The sequence below is a fragment of the Triturus cristatus genome, chromosome 7 (genome assembly GCF_964204655.1).
Source record: "Triturus cristatus chromosome 7, aTriCri1.1, whole genome shotgun sequence".
In the NCBI taxonomy this organism is placed as follows: Eukaryota; Metazoa; Chordata; class Amphibia; order Caudata; family Salamandridae; genus Triturus; species Triturus cristatus.
The window spans coordinates 1499712333-1499730429 of NC_140590.1; positions in this window are offsets into that span (position 1 = coordinate 1499712333).

The window sequence follows — 18097 nt, forward strand, 5'->3', positions numbered from 1 at the left end:
GACTAGAATTCCCTTTAATTGGTATAGGACTAGGAGCCGGAGTATTGAGTAACCAATGTCCTCATCTATCTGATTTCAACTCCGCTTTGAAAGTTTTATGGAGAAGAGCACCTGGTGCACTGTTCAACTAAAAAGTGTAAGACAGGTGGAAGGAAGAAGGACGGGCGACATTTAAAATGTTATGTACTACTGTGCTTTATTTTATAGTGCTACTCTACCATGCCACTATGTGTATAAATAATTACCTTGTCCTACTGTTTTTCTAAGAGTATATTTTACAATTGTCTTTTTTTTTTCTTTTTGATACACAGCTACTCCGAAAGTCAACCGTAAGGAGTTGGCCGCCAAGGCACGGCGCCGGAAGCTGGAGGCAATCCAGCAGGAATACCGGCGGCTGGTGGTCCTAGCCGAGGAGGAGGAGGAGGCTGCTGCAGCTGTTGAAGGCTCCTCCAGTGCCCCGGGCCCCAGCCACCGCCCTCCAGCGGTACGGCGCCACCGCCGGGCGGCTGCCCGCCGCCACCGTGTCATCTCCAGTGCCCCCCCACTGTGGCTGCAACTGCCGCGGCCTTAGACGCCGCGTCGCCCATTTAGAGGACCAGATGCGTGTCCTCCTCCAGTCCCGCCCCACCAGTTAGTCCCTGTCACTGCCCCTTTTTTAATTCCTGTTCGTTCTTCACTCGTTTGGGCGTTCTCTACTTCTATGGACAGTGGTTGGGGTTAGGGAGGTGGGTGGGTCAGCTTTTGTGGGTTTAGTTTATTTGTTAGGGTCAATTAAATATATTTTTCTATGTTACATGCAATGTTGTTAATGTTTTGTAGGTGGGGTAACTGTTTTACATCACACTGTTTCTTTGCTGGTGCATGGCCGCCCATAGCGTGTGTTTGATTTCAATAATTTGCTGACTGTATAAGACACAAACAGATAGATGCGACACACCTCACTCATTGACTGGTCCTACTATGCATTCTTTGGAGTGGTGTTTAAAACTGAAATCATTGACAACATGTCCATTATTGATTCTGCCTCCCCCAAACTTCTCTCTTACCGGTGCTTGATGTTTATGTCCAACTGTGGCACAGCACTGGCTGCATGGTGAAGATGGTTTCCTTTTTCATACATGCCATGATTGGGGTGGTGGTGGTAGTATAGTAGTAGTAGTATACACTGGCAGGGTGGCAGCATTTCCAAAAAAAGAAAAGGAGATAGTCAATCGCCTTTGAGAGACTGTTAGAGGAGTAGTTGAATGAAGTACATCACAGAATTTACCGAGCAACAATTATATGCTCAAATATTTGACAAAAAAACTGAATGCTGGTTATTATGAGGATAGCCTACTAGACAGAGTTACAAACTATAGTTTTGTCGACTTGACTATGCCTACAGTCTAACAGTTAGTGCTGTATATGAGGAATGACAACAAACAAATCCAATCAATGCCGGCAATTCATGCTGAGGTATATGTTCCTTTGTTAAATAAAATAACCTCTGAAATATCCTACTCATGGGTGGGCAAGCAGAAGAAGATCATCGCTCTGCATTGAAATTGAAGTAGTGTTGCTTTCACCACATCCGCTCCAGCAAGTGTGTGATTAAGTATTGGTGTACATTTAATTTAGTTACACCTCGACAATAAGTCACACAGCCCGGGGGAAGAGGGTTAGGGTCCGTTGATTGGATGGGAAGGGGGATTTTGGGAAAGGTTTGACATAGAAAAACAGTATGCATACATAGACTAACAAACGACAATCATTGAAGACTACCATACCATATCCATTCCATATGTTAAGGTATAAAAAGGAAATGCATGCATGATGAGACCCGGATTACATACACTTCTATTTCTTTTTCTGTTCCGGCCTTAATACTTTAACAGATAGCAAATAGAAATTTTAAATATTGGTAGTGAAGAATCGTAAACACAGAGCAAACGTAATGATGATTGATAATAACAACTCCAAGAACACACTGTTGTAAAGAATGTATACAAGATATTAATCAAATTATTTAAAAGAAGTGAAAAGTGGATACTGTTACTGTCTTATCCTGGTCAAAAATGTGGACTGGTTTTTTGCATCTCGGCATTCCTCTTGCTCCTCTCGTCCATCAATCTTGGGTGTGTCGCCTCACCACTCGCCACTGCCCGGCTGGAATAAAAAGGTGATTGATTGGTAAGGTAATTAATATGCATTGTAATGTTTTACAAAGTTTTGGACAAGGCCCGGCCTGTAATTTTAGATTGAAAACCAAAGGGGATATTCAGAAAGAAAGTGAAAACAAATGCACAAGTGATGGTGTAGTGCAACAAGAACACTTTCTGAGGTGGCATGTATGCATATGCATCATCTCTACTGTAGTCTGTTTCCAGCATAGACCTTCAACACTAACAGGAGAGATCAGGCCCACAGTGCTTACCATTAGCACATCCTACGTTAACACTTTAGAGTCCTTTTTTTTTCTCTCAAAGAGTTGGACAAACGCAAAGCACATTATCCATTCCAGACATAGCATTTTACAGTTAAAGTTAGTAAAATCAATGCACTGCAGTCATCCCACCGCTACACTCTATTCAACTTCTACACAGACATTTGGGTGTGCTGTGGTTGTTGTTCACGTGTTTACCTTTAGGCTTTTCCGTTTTATGCCACTCATGAAACATCCTCCTGACTTCATCATCAGCTCTGATACTTCTACTGACTGAAGATCGGCCTGCAGTACAAGTGTAATTTTTATAACACAACAAGAGTAGAAATATAAATATTACTGACTTGAGTCATTCTTTATTGTGTACAGAAAGATAGATTACCACTAGTACACTTTGACATCACTTTGTGCACAACAAACAACGCAAACACAAAGACCAATAGCTCAGAGTCAGGTGTCCAATGCATGCCATTAATTATCATCATTTATTACCTGTTCCTTCTCATCTTAAGTTAACGGGCCGTCTCTTTCGCCATCATCATGACGGACGGTGCTGTTAAGTCACAGTCATTTGCATTGCGCAGATTGAGTGAGTCCCCTTCCTGTATTGAATTAAAAGCAATGTATCACCAAGATGCAGGAGAAGTACACATTTCTTGTTTGCCAGAAGGGGAAAATTAGTAATTACTAGTGTGTTCTGTAGAAAGTTGATTAGTGGCAGTGCACAATTACATCAATTCATGCGCAACACACACCACAAAATCTACATCATTCAGTCTGCCATTCTGCGGCCAATGCATGGCATCAATCATTACCTGTTGCATCTCATCTCGTTAACGCTGCAGGCCGTCTCTTTCGCCATCATCATGATGGACGGTGCTGTTAAGTCACAGTCATTTGCATTGCGCAGATTGAGTGAGTCCCCTTCCTGTATTGAATTAAAAGCAATGTATCACCAAGATGCAGGAGAAGTACACATTTCTTGTTTGCCAGAAGGGGAAAATTAGTAATTACTAGTGTGTTCTGTAGAAAGTTGATTAGTGGCAGTGCACAATAACATCAATTCATGCGCAACACACACCACAAAATCTACATCATTCAGTCTGCCATTCTGCGGCCAATGCATGGCATCAATCATTACCTGTTGCATCTCATCTCGTTAACGCTGCAGGCCGTCTCTTTCGCCATCATCATGACGGACGGTGCTGTTAAGTCACAGTCATTTGCATTGCGCAGATTGAGTGAGTCCCCTTCCTGTATTGAATTAAAAGCAATGTATCACCAAGATGCAGGAGAAGTACACATTTCTTGTTTGCCAGAAGGGGAAAATTAGTGTGTTCTGTAGAATGTTGATTAGTGGCAGTGCACAATTACATCAATTCATTCATGCGCAACACACACAACAAAATCTACATCATTCAGTCTGCTATTCTGCGGCCAATGCATGGCATCAATCATTACCTGTTGCATCCTATTTTCAGTTAATGGCCAGTCTCTCTCGGCTCTGAAGGAGGATAGCTATAGAAGTCATCAGATTCATGGTCCACTTGTTTTGGAAGGACGAGGAAAGTTTGAATTTGTTGTTACCATCATTCAATCATCATTCATGAGGGAAATGGAATTGACCAGGAGATGCAGTATGATCGAGCGGAGGAGCTGGATTCTGAGGATTGTAGTGTCAAATGGCAGACACCTGAAACTTGTATCTTAAATTAGAAGATTAGAAGACGGTGATAATGCATTGGTTGCGATTCACAAGTTTATAACCGGAACAACAGACACAAACAAAGGGGGAAAAAAGGGAGGAAGACAGTAAGTGCGAGCCTAATTGTCAGGGAAGTATAGCTCGTCCTCAAACTCTGGGGGATCTTCCAGTAGTAGGTAATCATCTGACAGAATACTTCCGTCACCTGAGCCGCTGTCCTCATCTTCCTCTGTTGATTCATGCATTGTGTAATTCGGTGGTATGAAGTGCTGATTCATTTTGATCATTGTTAACCTCTCCACGTTTTTGGGAGATAGACTGGTCCTTCTCAAGGTTACAATGGAACCAGCAGCACTGAAAACACGTTCGGAAGAGACACTTGCGACAGGGCAAGCCAGATAGCTTATCGCCAGCCTGCTGAGCTGTGGCCATTCAGACCTTTTCCTATACCAATACTGCACTGGGTTTTGATCAACGTACACCTCTGTTGGGTCGTCCAGATAGGCCTGGACCATCCGCTCAATGTTCAGGGTTGCTGCTGGTAAGCTTTTGTGCTGTTTTTTCTGTGCATCAGCACTGTGCTTACGGCCCATCTTTACATACCAATCTGATAATGATTGTACTCGGCTGAATGATCCAGTTATTGTTTTTGTAGTCGATGGTGACGGTGAGTGTTGCGATTGTGAGCCAACCGTACTGCCCTCAGCCGACGAAGTTGCACTTGATTCTGCATGGCCTGCTTCAGTATCAGTACTTGTTGTGGGTTGATGTGGCGGGCTTTTAATTAGCAGCCCTTCGTTTTCAAACTTGATGGCTGCTTCAGCTATACAACTTTTGTAGCGGGCAACATCAGTGTCGGAAAAAGAAAGGAATAGTCCTAATTTTGCACGTGGATCCAGAATTGTGGCACAAATGTAATGTTCTTGTGACAAAATTTTATTTTGTATCCTTACATTTTCTGATAAGCGCCTGGATAAGCTCTCCACCAAGTCATGGGCTTGCCTTCTGTCCTCTACACCTTTGTAGGATTCAGACACATTATTCAGCTCATGCTCTAGCATTTGCAACAATGGGATAGCTTGGCCCAGTGTACAGTCCTCCTTGCTGACTTCACGTGTGAAGACCTCAAAAGGAGACAGCATCTCAGTCAGGCATTGAATTAGGGTCCATTGCTCCCTCTGAAGGGTCATGCCTTTAACACTAGCATCACTGCTTCTGTACCAGACATAATCATTGAGTGACCTCTGCTGTTCGCACAGACGATCAAGCATGTAATACGTTGAGTTCCAACGTGTTGCCACCTCCTGGATGAGTGCCTTGACTGGCATCCTACGCTCACGTTGGAGGATCCTCAGCTGCTTCCGAGCTTTAAAAGAATGGCTGAAATGAGTGCATATTCTTCGGCAGATGGACAGTAAATTGCTTACTATGGGTTCTTTTTTCAGAAATTCTTGCACTATAATGTTTATGCAGTGTGCCAAACACGGAACCCTGAAATAGGAACCAAGTTCCATGGCCTTAAGTACATTACTGCCATTGTCTGTGGCAACAAAACCAATACCAAGCCCTCTGGGCCGCAGCCATTCCAAAACCTTGGTGCGAAACTCTTCTAAAATGTTTTCAGCCGTATGAGATTTCTCCATGGCGAACATGGCTACAGTTGCATGTTTCCGAGTACCTTCAAAAATCGCAGCTGTGTCAACAACACCTCGTGCAGATAGTTGATCTTTAACCCCCACAAAAGAGATCCAGTGTGCAGTGATGCACATGTAATCTGTGGCTTGGCAACTGGTCCACATGTCTGTTGTCAGGTGGATATTGTGCACAGCACTCTGCTGCAAACCGTGACCAACCAATTCCAGCACATCATGATGTAGTGCCGGAACAGCAATTCTTGCGAAATAGGACCGGCTGGGAACTTTCCATTTCGGGCAGATGGCAGACACAAATTCAAGGAAACCCACCCCTTCCACAAATGAAAAAGGAAGAAGGTCCAGCGCTAACATTTTAGCCAGCTTCGCATTGTACAATCGTGCCGTTGAGTGGTTGGGTTGGAACTGGCCCTCCAACCTAAACATGCTGTCAATGGTAGGCTGGCTTACTTTCCTTAGTGGTGCCATTAACCCACTAAGGCTCAACGACACAGATTGTCTCATTGAGGTACTCGCCGGTCGCCTTGGTGTCTCACCCACACTCTGAGTATGGCTCTTACTGCGGTGCCACTTTGATGTTACTGAGGAGGATGTGGGCGTTACCACTGCAGTGACTGCACTACTGGAGACAGGGCTAGAAATGCCTCCCTGTTCTTCACCTGCCACCACAATAATATCGCTTCCTGATTCCTGACCAACTTCAAAGGGTTTAGTTTTCCTACTTTCTTTTAACTTAAGTAGGTGATCCTCCCACACAATAGTGTGGTGTATTCTGAGATGACTTGCTTGTCCTCCGGTACCATAGTTTGTACCAAGCTTACCACGCCGAACACCTTGCCGACAAATTGCGCATATAGCAACGTTCTCCTCCTTGGCGCTAACAGAAAAGAAGTCCCAAACTGGGGAGGAGAACTTTCTAGCACTGCTGGATGTGCCACTTTCAACACCAGATGAACTTGAGGGGGTGCTTGAAAACATGTGACCCTGTCCACCTACACTGTGACTTTTACTACCACTTCCTACTGAGATGGTTGAGCTGGATGTAGGTCCCTGCCGGGCCTTGGAAAATATGGCAGCTGGAGGTAGTGGTGGTGTAACCTGTGTTGGTGAGATCCGTGCTACATCCCGCTCAGTAGCAGCCTTTCTGGATAGGGTGAGAATGTCGGTCTCCAATCCCTTTGGGGCGGGAGTAATGTGCGTGATGACTGGCTCGTCTTCATCAACATCATCACCCCCCTCTTCTACATCTACCTCCATAACTCTAAGTTTTTCTGGGACCTTCCTTTTCAGAAGCAATGTCTTGTGGCGTACTTCACTCTCAGACCGAGCTGGTGGGACCCAAGTGTCATCACGATCATCAGAAGCGGGGGTTGAAGAAGAAGATGATGGACTAAGCCTCCTTTTCCTTGCTGGTGGTCTGGAAGACAATAGATGTTCTGAAACAGTGGTTTGACTTCGCTCCGCTTTGTCTGCAGGAAGCTCGATTTCCTGAAATGCCCCTACGTCAGGAGCAACAACTACTATGGTGGGCTGTTGCGGCGGCTGCTGCTGTTCTGGTTGCGGCGGCTGCTGCTGTTCTGGTTGCGGCGGCTGCTGCTGTTCTGGTTGTGGCGGCTGCTGCTGCTGCTGTTCTTGTTGCGGCGGCTGCTGCTGCTGCTCTTGTTGCGGCGGCTGCTGCTGCTGCTCTTGTTGCGGCAGCTGCTGCTGCTGCTCTTGTTGCGGCGGCTGCTGCTGCTGCTCTTGTTGCGGCGGCTGCTGTTCTTGTTGCGGCGGCTGCTGCTGTTCTTGTTGTGGCGGCTGCTGCTGCTGTTCTTGTTGCGGCGGCTGCTGCTGCTGTTCTTGTTGCGGCGGCTGCTGCTGTTCTTGTTGCGGCGGCTTGACACTGATATGCTGAGTTTGCGCCTGCGTTGAACTTGATTGTGTACTACTTTGCGGTAATGACATTTCTTCAACATCGCTGCCCGTTAGTAGACTGGCTACCTCTGCGACTGTAAAGCCCTTGGGCCTAGGTTGGTGGGGTTGCTGGACCGCTGTGCTGGTCCCAGCTTGGTTCCCGGACAACGCTTTGGTGCCAAAAAAAACCTTGGCCGGCACACCACCAGTCGTGGTTAATGGCACTTCCTTTTTTTGTTCCTTCTTCTCACCAGCAACTTTCTTGGTACTGGACCTGGTACCTTTCTTTGGGGCCATCTTCTTCCGATGTCAGGCAGGAGGCAGATGCACAACAAGTTCTGGTCACACGTGGGCGTGATGCGCAGCAGGACTTTTGTCTGGCTGGCACTACAACGGGTAGCCAGGTGATGCCGATGACACCTCCTACTCTGTCTTTTGTGCACCTAAAAGCAAAGAAGACAGGAGAAGAACATCAGTGAAATGTTGCATTTGTTTTTGTGGTTCAGTTACTTAGTACTGTACTAGTGCAAACAAAAGATAGTCTAGCCATTTATGACTTTTTTTTAACTAGAGCTATGTTATACTACTAGTACTGTGTACAGCCACACACTACACTCTCAGGAAGGTGATGTCTAAAAATTCAACAGATCACATAGAAAACACTTGATCAATAAAGCTGTGGCTACCTGCTCTGATCCTAGTGGATAAAAAAGCAGGCCTGTTGGCAGACAAGGCCAGGCAAGCTTGCAGGCCTAGGCCTCAAAATGGCCACCAGCCACATGTCCAGGCCCAACAACATCAGCAAGGCCACCCCAAAAAACACACTTCCCCAACTCAATCCAATGCCATCCATGCCCTAAATGATGTCTAAATTCAACAGAGCACACAGAAAACAGTAGATTACTAAAGCTGTGGCTACCTGCTCTGGTAGCAGTGGATGAAAGCAGGCCTGTTGGCAGACAAGGCCAGGCAAGCTTGCAGGCCTAGGCCTCAAAATGGCCACCAGCCACATGTCCAGGCCCAACTACATCAGCAAGGCCACCCCAAAAAACACACTTCCCCAACTCAATCCAATGCCATCCATGCCCAAAATGATGTCTAAATTCAACAGAGCAAACAGAAAACAGTAGATTACTAAAGCTGTGGCTACCTGCTCTGGTAGCAGTGGATGAAAGCAGGCCTGTTGGCAGACAAGGCCAGGCAAGCTTGCAGGCCTAGGCCTCAAAATGGCCACCAGCCACATGGCCAGGCCCAACAACATCAGCAAGGCCACCCCAAAAAACACACTTCCCCAACTCAATCCAATGCCATCCATGCCCAAAATGATGTCTAAATTCAACAGAGCAAACAGAAAACAGTAGATTACTAAAGCTGTGGCTACCTGCTCTGGTAGCAGTGGATGAAAGCAGGCCTGTTGGCAGACAAGGCCAGGCAAGCTTGCAGGCCTAGGCCTCAAAATGGCCACCAGCCACATGTCCAGGCCCAACAACATCAGCAAGGCCACCCCAAAAAACACATTTCCCCAACTCAATCCAATGCCATCCATGCCCTAAATGATGTCTAAATTCAACAGAGCACACAGAAAACAGTAGATTACTAAAGCTGTGGCTACCTGCTCTGGTAGCAGTGGATGAAAGCAGGCCTGTTGGCAGACAAGGCCAGGCAAGCTTGCAGGCCTAGGCCTCAAAATGGCCACCAGCCACATGTCCAGGCCCAACTACATCAGCAAGGCCACCCCAAAAAACACACTTCCCCAACTCAATCCAATGCCATCCATGCCCTAAATGATGTCTAAATTCAACAGAGCACACAGAAAACAGTAGATTACTAAAGCTGTGGCTACCTGCTCTGGTAGCAGTGGATGAAAGCAGGCCTGTTGGCAGACAAGGCCAGGCAAGCTTGCAGGCCTAGGCCTCAAAATGGCCACCAGCCACATGGCCAGGCCCAACAACATCAGCAAGGCCACCCCAAAAAACACACTTCCCCAACTCAATCCAATGCCATCCATGCCCTAAATGATGTCTAAATTCAACAGATCACACAGAAAACACTTGATTAATAAAGCTGTGGCTACCTGCTCTGATCCTAGTGGATGAAAAAGCAGGCCTGTTGGCAGACAAGGCCAGGCAAGCTTGCAGGCCTAGGCTTCAAAATGGCCACCAGCCACATGGCCAGGCCCAACAACATCACAAAGGCCACCCCAAAAAACACACTTCCCCAACTCAATCCAATGCCATCCATGCCCTAAATGATGTCTAAATTCAACAGATCACACAGAAAACACTTGATTAATAAAGCTGTGGGTACCTGCTCTGATCCTAGTGGATGAAAAAGCAGGCCTGTTGGCAGACAAGGCCAGGCAAGCTTGCAGGCCTAGGCTTCAAAATGGCCACCAGCCACATGTCCAGGCCCAACAACATCAGCAAGGCCACCCCAAAAAACACACTTCCCCAACTCAATCCAATGCCATCCATGCCCTAAATGATGTCTAAATTCAACAGAGCACACAGAAAACAGTAGATTACTAAAGCTGTGGCTACCTGCTCTGGTAGCAGTGGATGAAAGCAGGCCTGTTGGCAGACAAGGCCAGGCAAGCTTGCAGGCCTAGGCCTCAAAATGGCCACCAGCCACATGTCCAGGCCCAACTACATCAGCAAGGCCACCCCAAAAAACACACTTTCCCAACTCAATCCAATGCCATCCATGCCCAAAATGATGTCTAAATTCAACAGAGCAAACAGAAAACAGTAGATTACTAAAGCTGTGGCTACCTGCTCTGGTAGCAGTGGATGAAAGCAGGCCTGTTGGCAGACAAGGCCAGGCAAGCTTGCAGGCCTAGGCCTCAAAATGGCCACCAGCCACATGGCCAGGCCCAACAACATCAGCAAGGCCACCCCAAAAAACACACTTCCCCAACTCAATCCAATGCCATCCATGCCCAAAATGATGTCTAAATTCAACAGAGCAAACAGAAAACAGTAGATTACTAAAGCTGTGGCTACCTGCTCTGGTAGCAGTGGATGAAAGCAGGCCTGTTGGCAGACAAGGCCAGGCAAGCTTGCAGGCCTAGGCCTCAAAATGGCCACCAGCCACATGGCCAGGCCCAACAACATCAGCAAGGCCACCCCAAAAAACACACTTCCCCAACTCAATCCAATGCCATCCATGCCCTAAATGTGATTGAAAATGAAATATATTCAAAAAACAAAAGGAACAGTTGCTTCATCATGCACACACACACCCATGAGGCCATGCCCATGGCTAGCTCGGGCCTACTACTACAACCCACAAAATTAAAAAAAATTACAAAAAAAAAGGAATGATGATAATTAATTATCAAAAATAAATTGTAGTTACACAACAACTGCAATGCCCACAATCAAACACAACAACCACTTACTTGTAAAATATCCTATTCCAAAAATCCTGAAATCCAATTGCAATGATGCAGCAGACAAAAAGAGTGATCTTTCCAGCTCCAAATCCAAAGGCAGAATGAGCAGGAGATGGACAAAGCACTGGGAGGAGCCTGCTGGACAGGAACAGGAAGTTGGAGAATCTGTGTCACTTCCTCCCTCTCTCCACCTTGTAAAAAAATGACTCCTTGCACAAAAAAGGAAAGCCAAATGTGAATGTAAGGAGTTCTTTTCATCCAAAATCAGTATTTGCAGATGGTTTCATGCTGCTAGAGCCGATATTCCTCTCCAAATTGTAAATTTTACGTTGTTGAGTTCTCGAGCTTCACATTACTTCCGCCGGCGTGTCGAAAACGATATGATCGCGTTCTCTTCTTTGTCCCTGTCGCGTTGGATATGACGTGTTCGCGGTCTCTTTCTCCTGTTCGCGTTCGATTTCATGTGCCCGCGTCCTCATTCTCTGGCTCGCGATGTAGAATGACATGTTCGAGATCTCAATCTTCCCATACTCGCGCGGTGCATGATCGCGAGAAGAAAGACGTGATCGCGCGACAAATGACGTGATCGCGTGAAAAATGACTTGAATGCGGCCGCGAACTCTCGCGAGACAGCGCAAAATGGCTACCAAAATCCAACATCTCGTGGAGAACGCGACCGGGTCAAGAAAACTTGTCGGAGAACGCAGGGATTCAGGTAAGGCGATCGCGCGCGCGCGAGAATGTATTGTTTTACAGAGCGAGCAAGAAAAAAATTATCGCTAAGCTGCGGAATGCGGAAATTTTGACATTTTCGCGCTTTCCGCGGAACGCGAAAATGTCAAAATATCGCAATTTCCGCGAACGGAACGGAATTTTGGCCCAGGCCTACATGGGAGCTATTGATTAAGCAGAAACCCTTAACTCCCCATTAACAGTGGCCAGAATCGATGCAGCGAAAAGCTTTGACCGAGTCAATTGGACCTAATTGTGGGAGGCCTTGAAGGACTTTGGGTTCACCTTAAATCTAATGAAGACCTTACCGTTATTACATAAGGCTCCCACAGCTAGGGTCCTGGTTAACAGAGAGCTTTTGTTACCCTTTTCAATTAAGAGGGTTATTAGGCAGGGGTGGTCGCTTTCACCGTTATTGTTTATCTTTAACATAGAGCCCCTAGCCCAGGTAATCAGTGGTGATCAATCTATGTTCCCGTTTATATATCAAGGTTTTTCCATCAAGGTTGCTCTGTATGCAAACAATCTTATTTAGTATACTACCAGCTCATAGCACTCAATCAGGAAATTAGAATGACATACAGACTGATTTGGTGAGATATCTGGATACGTAATTAATCAGGATAAGGCATAGGTGATGGAGTGGCCAGGCAGGAGTTTGGTTTTCTGCTTAAAGGATCAGATTAGATTCCTGGGATTTCAAATCACTCACAGTCTTGATGAGCTCCCCTGGAAAAACATGGCTAAATCGGCAAAAGATATCAAGAGGATATTGAGAAGGTAGGAGAGTTTTCTATTAGGTATTTACAGTAGAGTGAACACTTCACTGTCTTCTTGTGTGTTTATGGAAGAAAGGGAGAACTTCTTGACACATCTTAATGGACTTTGATAAAATTGAACTGTATTTTTGTTCTTAATATTGATATTAATATAACGACCCAGCGCTTATTTTGGTAGCTTTCCCGATTGTAATTTTTCAGTTTCTGGAATGGCTAGACATATCCACAAGGGCAGCGAATATCTGTAAAAATGGTGGGCGGAGTGCCCTTGCAGTAGCAGGAGTTAAGTGCCCTGCCATGACGACCGTAATTACTCCGTCCACTAAAACTTTAACAGTCCTTCAGATTAAAGCTAAAGTTATCTCTCTCTAAAAGTAGGAAGAATGATGTTTAATTGTCTAGCAGTAGCTATTGTAGCTTGTATGTGAAAACAAGACTACATTTATTGTTGCTAAAAAAAAAACAATGGAGTTACTTTAAGCAATGGAGGTACAGGCCCCATGGACCACTGCCACTTTAAATGCATCCCCTTAAAGGAAAACAGGCTGCATTGTCACAAAAAACTGCTTTATTGCTTTATTGAAAGAGCAGTCACAGACATAGTGGTCTGCTGACCCCAGCAGGCTGCCATCCCTTTGAGTGCCGGCAATGCCCAATGGGTCACTAAATGCGACTGCCTCATGAATATTAATTGCAACCTATTTGGGAATTGCAAACAGTGTCTCAGACACTGTTGTACATCAGTGTTTGCGACACGCAATTGGCGAGTTGCAAAAAAGGCAAATTGCAAGTCACAAACACTGAGGGTCGTATGTCTGTCCATAAGTGAATAATTATGTAAGATTTACCAAAATGTTAGGAACTGTTTTCTTTCAATTTAAAACTTCTATATAACAAAGGGAGCCTATGTACATTTGCCGCCAATATTAAAGACATTCTAGCAGTATGCTCTTTTGGATCTCCAGAGGGCCCTAGATTTGGATAATTTTTTACAAGAGACAGTGGGCGCTAGGATAGCGAGGAATGTATATACAATGAATATAGCCTCATTCAGTACTATATTTTAGCCAATATCCAGCCGGATAAAGGCAATTTTAATATGCATAATAGTTGAAAATATAACACAATTGTGAGACATATAACAGTGGGATACAAGCCTGTATCCATGGACCCTCATATAAAGCAAACAAACAAAGTAAAAAGGCTCAGTCAGTTTGTGGTTGTTTCTATAAAGTAATACATAAATTGCGAAACAACAAATATGGAGTGGTCACCTTTACACAATATTAAATGCGAGATTCACTGTGTATAAGGTTGACAACTATGTCGAAGGTGTTTCGATCCTTATCTGTAGGATATTGGATCATCATCAGGACTGTCAGATAAAGTGCCTGAAAACATTTGCCTGTAATTTACTGCAGTATGGATAAGGGCAGAGGTGAGCGTATCCGGGTTGCTGGCGAAGCCCATTGACCTATGTCGAACTATGTCGCCAACAACACACCGTGAAGAGCTACAATCTAGGCCCATTCCACATTGCTTGCCGACCTGGGACACTCTCAGCATTGCCAGCATTGCTCCCTTACAGAGGCTGCCATATCCTGATCACCATGCTACGAAATTCATACCGTATCCTCTATCATTAAGACGCCGATCCCGCTCTACGATAATTCCATACATGAAAGAATTTGTTCTTCCAGGGTCAATGGGCTTTGCCTGCAATCCGGATACGTTCACCTCTGCCCTCATCCATAGGGCTATACTGCAGTGAATTACAGGCAAATGTTTTCAGGCACTTTATCTGATAGTCCTGATGATGATCCAATATCCTACAGATAAGGATCGAAACGCCGTCGACATAGTTGTAAACCTTATACACAGTGATTCTCGCATTTAATATTGTGTGAAGGTGACCTCTCCATATTTGTTGTTTCGCAATTTATGTATTACTTTATAGAAACAACCACAAACTGCCTGAGCCTTTTTACTTTGTTTGTTTGCTTTATATGAGGGTCCATGGATAAGGCTTGTATCCCACTGTTATTTGACTCGCAATTGTGTTCTATTTTCAACCATTTTGCATATTAAAATTGCCTTTATCCGGCTGGATATTGGCTAAAATATAGTACTGATTGAAGCTATATTCATTGTATATACATTCCTCGCTATCCCAAGGACCACTGCCTCTTGTAAAAAGTTAGTTCCCAAAGTCCCTGACCGATTCTATTTGGGTTCCCTTGTGTTGTATACATAAAAAGATTTGGATAAGTCCTACCACAATTTTGATATTGTTTTGGGCTACTTAAAACATCACCAACAATAATGATGAGTATCTCAACTTTCATATTTAATTGCACCCTAGTGCCTTAGTTGTCTCATTCTTAATTACCAGAATTTAAAATTCTGAAAAGAACCCCTAACGCCTAAAACAGCATAAAAGATATATTACATCTTGTTAGTATGCAGGCTATTCTATGCACATCACAATCATAACCTTGGATGTACAACTTCTTAATTCTGAGGCCCTAGGAAGAGGATGCTTAACATGATTTGAGCGGGAGAAAGTATCATGGGGTAGAATTTGACATTACTAGGAATTTCATTGAGATACTAATAAGAAAAGCAACAAGAGCTGCAGGCTCAAATCTGACACTTTAAAAAAATCTGGGATGAGTTCTTATCTCATTTCAATGCATATTGGCAACTGGTACAATCCTCCTAGGCCTTTCAACCTAGTTATTTTCCTGATTATATAATTATCTAAGACTATGCCTATTTTCTCTTTTTGTGCGGAAAAATATTTTTCTTTTTTAGTATGTTGTACCCTCTGTGTTTCTGGTAGTATGACCCAATAAAACAAATGGAAAAGTGAACAAGAAAATATAATTTTTAAGGCATGTTTTGCACAAAAGTAAAAATCAAACCCAACATGATTACCTGCTGAAGAAATCACTTTGAATCAAGTAAGGTAGAAAAATGTTGTATTGTGAAAGAGTTCTCTACAGACACAGCTGCCTCAAGCTCAACTGCTGGCTCGTAATTTCTACATTCTAAAGTAAGTTTCAGGTGAGTGTTCTATTTCAGAATGCAATGTAATACAATGGGTAGGAAAAGGAGGGGGAAAGGGACAAGGAAGTAAAAATGGATGCACGATCTAATATAAATTACAACAAATCTCCATTTAAAAGAAAAAAGATTTCTTATAAGACATTGCAGTAATATGTACATATACAAACAAGATAACCTCAGCATGCAGTTAATTCATTTTGTAATCTGATTGCCAATGTGGGAGTTGGCGATTCCTGGCTCCCCCATATTCTGGTGTTTTGGGGAAAGCATTGTGAACACTCCCAGGAGGTTCATTTCCTGAGATGGGAGACTCTGGGCAAAGGGCCTCATTGTCAATGCTCCAAGAGCAATCTTCTTTGATCATCCTGTTCACCCTTTCTGCTAAACCGTTAACTTTTGGGCAATAGTGGGGAGTCTTAATGTGGATGATGGACAAGTTTCTTAAGAATTGCATCATCTCATCTGAGGTGAACTGCACCCCATTGTCAGTAACAATGGTATCAGGAATGTCCTCCCTGGAGAATGTATCAGATAGGAATGCTATTAACATGGAAGTGTTAATGTTGGTTACAGATTCAGTTGTGATCCAATGTGAATGATAATCAACCAGTACAAACATGTAATTATTAATTACATCTGGAAAATTCATGGGTCCAATAATATCAAGATCCAACGTGTCCCATGGTTTATTAGAAACATCTATAGGGTTAGGAGGAACCTTGCTGGTGATCTTGGTCTTGTCACTGGTGCTGCAGGCCAAGCAGTCTTTCACCTTCACTTCTACCCTTTGCATCTATGTAAGGGAACCAGTAGTCATTACTGATCTTGCTCTTGGTCATACTCCTTCCTAAGTGTCCCTCATGTGCTATTGCAATGATGTGGTCACAAATGATCTCTGGGAATACAATTTTGTTATTTCTCAACACCATGTTTCTACCACAAATCACTCATTCCTTACATTTCAATATGGTGGGAGGTTGTCAGGTAATTTGTTACATTTGTTCGTCCAACCATGGATTATTTTCTTTCTAACAGTAGTGAGCGTTTTATCACAAGTTGGGTCTAGTGGCTTAGTGGACTAAGGCGTTCACTGTGGGGGGTCTTTTTTTGACTTTATGGCCACAGGTTCAAATCCTGGTGGGTCCACTCAGCCTTTCATCCTTCTGAGGTCGATAAATATGTACCATTGAGTTGGGTAACAATAAACATCTGTTATTCAGTGCAAAGATCTCCTCCTGGGTGAATGTGTGCTTTACAAATACTTGTTATCTTCCTTGTCACACTTTTCCCATTTCTCCTTGTGAATGGATTTGTACTTCTATGGATAATATATCTTCCTCAGGGATTTTCTTCTGATTATATTCCATTCCCTATGGGTAAGTGGGATAAGGAGTCGGCCACTTGGTTTCTTATTCCTGGAACAAATGTAATATTGAAATGTACCCTTTGTAGGCCCAGGGCCCATTTGGATATGTGAGAAGAGGTATTCTTTATGCATTTAGTAGAAGACATTGTAATGGGTGGCATGTGGTCTGTCCTCAGCGTAAACGGTATTCTCCACAGGTAAAACATGAAGTGGTTTATGGCCCAATAACAAGCCAAAGCTTCTTTTTCAATTTTAGAGTAATTGAATTCCGCATCTCTGAGTGTTCTGGATGCGAAAGCAATGACTCTCTCCTTACCATTGGTTACTTGAGACAAGGAGGAACCAAACCCCTTCATGCCTGCATCTGTAGTCAGTATTGTTTTGGCTCTCATGTCAAACATCCATAAGTGTGGTGCATTTATGAATGCTTCTTTCACTTGATTAAAATCTGATTGGCATGAATTACTTTATTGAAATGGAACTCCTTATCTTTATTAGTGCTCTCAAGGAGTGTACTTGTTCTATGAGTGTATATTTGGCCATGTACTCAACAAGACCATGAAAGGATTTTAGTTCCTCCATTCTAGTAGGAGCAGGTGCCAATTTGACCAAGTCAATTAGGCAGATTTTTGGTTGAATGCCATCTTCCCACATCATGTGTCCCAGCTATTCTACAGACTTAACCCCAATTTTGCATTTCTCCCTTCGTATATTGAACCCTGCATGACTTAGCTTCAGTAACACCTCTTCCAGAGATTTGTTATGTTCTTCTTCAGACACACCATAGGTCATGATGTCATCCTGGAAGCATAGTACTTTTCCAGAGCCCTGTAATATATGCTGCATCACTCGTTGAAAAACTGCTGCAGCGGATGGCAGACTGAAGGGCATTCTGTATGCCTGGTAGGCCCCAAATGGTGTTATAAAATATGTCAAAGCCTTGAATTCGGGGTGTAGAGCTACTTGATGGGAGGCTGATGACAGGCCTAGCATACAGAAAGTTCTTGCAATTGTAATGACTCTCAGCATTTCATTAATGTTTGTAGGGGGTGTCTATCTACCAATATATTTGTATTTAGGTCTCA